This window comes from Lipotes vexillifer, unplaced genomic scaffold (genome assembly GCF_000442215.2).
Source record: "Lipotes vexillifer unplaced genomic scaffold, Lipotes_vexillifer_v1.1 scaffold1785, whole genome shotgun sequence".
Classification (NCBI taxonomy): Eukaryota; Metazoa; Chordata; class Mammalia; order Artiodactyla; family Lipotidae; genus Lipotes; species Lipotes vexillifer.
This window is the reverse complement of record NW_006785388.1, coordinates 123950-129109: the sequence shown is the minus strand read 5'-3', so window position 1 is coordinate 129109 and position 5160 is coordinate 123950.

Genomic DNA, 5160 nt, shown 5'->3' with positions numbered 1-5160 from the left:
ACACGAACCCGTGTCCCCTGCATCGGCAGGCGGACTCTCAACCACTGCGCCACCAGGGAAGCCCGGGAGCGCAGAGTCTTAACCACTGGACCACCAGAGAAGTCCCTCAAATGTATTTTTGAACATATAAAATATTTGCATGGTTCAAAGTCAAAACTATACAAAAGGATATATTACAAGAAATCTCATACCCATCCCAACCCCCTATAGGTGATAATTTTCACTAGTTTCAGGGTTTTCCATCCTCCTTATATTTTTTTCCCCCAATAAGCATGTGTGTCTGTGAGCGTGTGTGCAGTTGTCGTTTGCACCCTGCTTTTTACATATTTTCATATAACAATATATCCTGGAAATCATTTCATTTTTCATTAGAGATTTTCATTCTTTTTACTGCTGCTTAGGACTATTGTATGAAGAACCTAGGGGTAAGACGGGAATAAGGACACAGACCTACTAGAGAGTGGACCTGAGGATATGGGGAGTGGGAAGGGTAAGATGTGACAAAGGGAGAGAGAGGCATGGACATATATACAGTACCAAATGTAAGGTAGATAGCTAGTGGGAAGCCGCCGCATGGCACAGGGATACCAGCTCGGTTCTTTGTGGCTGCCTGGAGGGGTGGGATAGGGAGGGTGGGAGGGAGGGAGACAAAGAGGGAAGAGATATGGGAACATATGTATATGTATAACTGATTCACTTTGTTATAAAGCAGAAACTAACACGCCATTGTAAAGCAATTATACTCCAATGAAGATGTTAAAAATAAATTAATTAATTAAATTAAATTAGAAAAAAAGAAACAAAACAAACAAACAAAAAAAAGGACTATTTTATGAATGAACCACAATTGATTTCACCAGTTCCCTGCTGATGGATATGTGCGTTGTGTCCAATAGTTTTCTATCACCAGTTATATTGCAGTGAGTAATTTTATAAATATGTTGTTTCATATTTGTGAAGTAACTTCCTACATGTGGCATTGCTAGGCCCAAGACACTGAGTTTTGTACTTGCTTAATACACTGTTTCATCCGACAAGCAGCAAAGCACCTACTGCATAAACTGCAGTGAAAGTGTACCAGAGACAGTACATCAACAGAAGTGAACGAAACAAAGTTACAATTTCAGATTGTTAGAAAGGCAACAGACTGAAATGGACAAATGTGATGAAGGGTGCCTGGAGGTAGTATGTTAGATTGGTGATCCCGAAGGCCTCTCAGAGGTGACACTGGAGCGAAGATCTTAACATCTTAACGACAAGAAGGAGCCAGCCACGGGAGTCTGGGGACAGAGTCTTCCAAAGAGGAAGAGTAAGTGCAAAGGGGGACAGGGGCAGGCCACCCTTGGTCAGGAGCAGAGAAAAGAAAGACCCTAGAGGCTGCACAGAGTGAGGAAGTAGGCAGGTGGGGGCAGAGAGTGGAGGAGCCGGGAGCCAGGTCACACAGGAAGGAGTTTGGTTTTGATTCCAAAGGCAATGGGAAACTGTTTTAGGATTTTAAGCAAGGACATGATATGATGTGATTTATATCAAAGCTTAAGAACTCATTCTCCTGTGTGGAGAGAAGTGGGGTGATTTAGGATTTATTTTCGGGGAGATCCAACAGGCTTCAGTGATCCAGTTCAGCTTTTTGCCCTTCCTTATGATTACAAAGTAGGAAAATAGAAAACTAACAGGACTATCACCATCGGAAATTTCACGGCAGTTTAAAAACTTATTTTTGATTAAAAGTGTCGTATAAGAAAAAAAAAAAAAAAAAAAAAAAATGTCGTATAAGGCCACTGTCAAAAACTTGCAGGAAAACAGAAAAAGGAAGTTAAAATCGGTCACACAGTTTGCGAAGGGCCAGGGCTTTGGGAGGGCGCCTCAGTTTCTCTGCGGCCAAGGTAGTCTTGGAGAACGCCCAGCCAGGCCGGTTCTGCGGGAAGCCACCACGCAGCCCCTCGGCCTCAGCGGGACCTGTTTGCGCAGGCGCACGGGGCGGAGTCAGCGCGAGGGGGTGGAGTTTCAGGAAGGAGCCGTTGTCTCTCAGCCGACAGCGGAGATGGGGAGACCAGCGGCCAGAAGACAGAGTCGGAGGCGGAGCGCGCTGCAGCCATGCAGGCGGCAGAGGCGGACGCAGGCGCAGGCAGGATGGCGGGCGGCGCTGAAGGCCTGGACAGCCAGGGGGGCAGCGGGGGCAGGAGTGGCCGGGGCGGCCCTCGCAGCGGGGATGCTGCTGCCGCTGCAAACGACGGAGCTCTGTGTGCCGCGCCGCCACAGCACTCTCCGGGGCTGGGAGGACACCCCGCGCCCACAGCCAGAAGGCCGGGAAGCCGGCCACACGTATTGTATCCTACCCGAGGGCGGAGTGGGGAATGGGCTGCAGGCTGCCTGCGGTGGGAGGTGGGACAGAGGGACGCACGTGTCAGGGGCAGCCTGGGAGCGAAGGGGAGAACGGGGAGTCAGGGGCTGCTGCGGGGTGGTCTTGAGGGGGAGAAATAAGAGCAGAAGGAACCCCAGGGCGCCTGGGGCGAAGAAATGAGAGCACGGGGCAGCGGGGCGGCTGAGGTGGATTAGGGCCAGGCGTGGTCTGGGGGGCTGGAAGCAGTCCTGAAAGGGGTGAGGCTGGTCAGGGTGCCCTGAGACAGGGCCCAAAGCACCAGATCCATGTGGATGTTGCCTTAACCGAATCTCCATCAGCACCCTAAGTGTGCCTTTCCCGTCCACCTTGGAGGCAGAGATCGCCCGTGGGTCCCTGGCCCCAGACGCCGAACTGCACCATGGGGCTGTTGGGAAGGAGCTCACAGTAAGCGGCAGCGTCCTGGCAGTGTAAGTTCTAGAAAGGGCAGCAGGTGGCCGGGCCAGTCTCCCCCAAGGGCGCTCTATTGGAGACTCGGAGATACTCCAGGGTTGGATCTAGGGAGGTGACGCGGTGCACTGGACCCATCTCCACCCCAGCGGGCACTGCAATGGAGATGGCAGCGGCTTCGGTGTCATAGAGGGGCAGAGCCAGGGAGGGACTGGAGGGGTTGCTACCATCACCTTGATTTTCTTTTTCCATCACTTTTAGCCACTGGAGAGCTGAAGATTCCCACCTCCTCCAAATTTCCATCGTCAACTTTCTTGACCAGCTTTCTCTGGTGATACGGACCATGCAGCGCTTTGGGCCCCCTGTTGCACGCTAAGCCAGGGCTAGAGAAGGGGATTAAGGTCTATACTTGTGTCCCTTCCTAGACAGTGCATCCCTCCTAGGGCAGTGATTTCTGTAGTAGTTGCCACTTTATTATGGGAGCCTCATCTTTTGCCTGTACTGGCCCTTGGGTGCTGAGGGTTCACTTGCTTTGTTTGGTGCTTAAATGTTTCTTAACTACTGAAAATAAAACTGAGCTATGGGGCTTCCCTGGTGGCACAGTGGTTGAGAATCTGCCTGCTAATGCAGGGGACACGGGTTCCAGCCACGGTCTGGGAAGATCCCACATGCCGCGGAGCAACTGGGCCCGTGAGCCACAACTACTGAGCCTGCACGTCTGGAGCCTGTGCTCCGCAACAAGAGAGGCCGCGATAGTGAGAGGCCCGCGCACCGCGATGAAGAGTGGCCCCCGCTTGCCACAACTAGAGAATGCCCTGGCACAGAAACGAAGACCCAACAAAGCAAAAATAAATTAATTAATTAATAAAACTCCTACCCCCAACCTCTTCTAAAAAAAAAAAAAGAAACTGAGCTACGATGCTATGTCTGACTTTATTTTCAACTACAGCACCTTTAAATATTCTTGCCTCTGTCCTTAAATTGGAGGGGAGGTTCTGTGATTCAGATATTCAAGTAGTATAGCGCAACTGAAGACAGTTTAAGAAATGGAAGAGGATAGGTCCTGTGTGTCATTCAGTATTAACTACTGTCAACATTTTGGAATATTTTCTTAGTTTCATAGTGGTATTTATGTAGTAAGTGTGTAACAGTGATAATATTTTGCAAGTTTAGCATTTTTCCTCATATTTTTCATCTAACATGAACCTTTTGCTAAAAATTCTTCAAAAGCATTATTGAATGGGTACATAAAAGATACAATATAAATTATTTTCAATTTTTGCCATATTATATAGGTAATGATCCAGTGGAATGCTTGTATGTAGAGCTTTGCCTGAATGATTGTTTTCTTAAGATAGACTACAAGAGGTGGAATTGGTTAAATATGTAAAGCTCTCACGCTGCAGTGTGTGAAATTGCTCTCCAAATTGTACAGAAAGTGTACCCTCCCACCAGAATGCTGTTTTCTCACATCCTTGTCACTACTGGGTCTCCTCGGTAAAATTTTTTTCTTTAACATCTTTATTGGGGTATAATTGCTTTACAATGGTGTGTTAGTTTCTGCTTTATAACAAAGTGAATCAGTTATACATATACATATGTTCCCATATCTCTTCCCTCTTTGTCTCCCTCCCTCCCACCCTCCCTATCCCACCCCTCCAGGCAGCCACAAAGAACCGAGCTGGTATCCCTGTGCCATGCGGCTGCTTCCCACTGGCTATCTACCTTACGTTTGTTAGTATATATATGTCCATGTCTCTCTCTCGCCCTATCACACCTCACCCTTCCCCCTCCCTATCGGTAAAAATTTTTTAAAAACTGGGTTTGTATGACAAGAGCAAGCAACCGAGAAACACTCGAATAGGAGCTTTGTGGCTTACTGGCCTTGTCTCAGATCAGTGAAGAAACAGTGCTAGGACAGTCATTTAGGCCTTTAGTTAGAAGGAGTTAGCTCCCTGTAAAAGGTGTTGCATCCTGCAGCCTTTCTAAGCTCACTTATATTCTGGTAGCTCTTTGGTAGATGCCGCTGGATGTTCATCATTGATCATGTTTTCTCAGAATAAAGGCAGTTTTGCTTCTTCCTTTCCAATCTGCGTGCCTTTCAGTGATGAACTTTTCTCCTGGTTAAGGATTGGATTTGGCTGCTCTGTATCCCTGGTAGTTTTTTCTTCAGTGTCAGACATTGAGCCTTTTCCCCTGGGTGCTGGGTATCTTTGTATTCCTAGACATATTTTTTGAGCTCTGTTCTGGGATGCTGTTAGATTACTGGGGACAGATACTTTTGAGTCTTGCTTTGAAGATTTGCTGTGTGGGACCAGAGCAGCTTTTAGTGTAGGGTTCACTTTTTTTTTTTTTTTTTTTTTTTTTTTTTT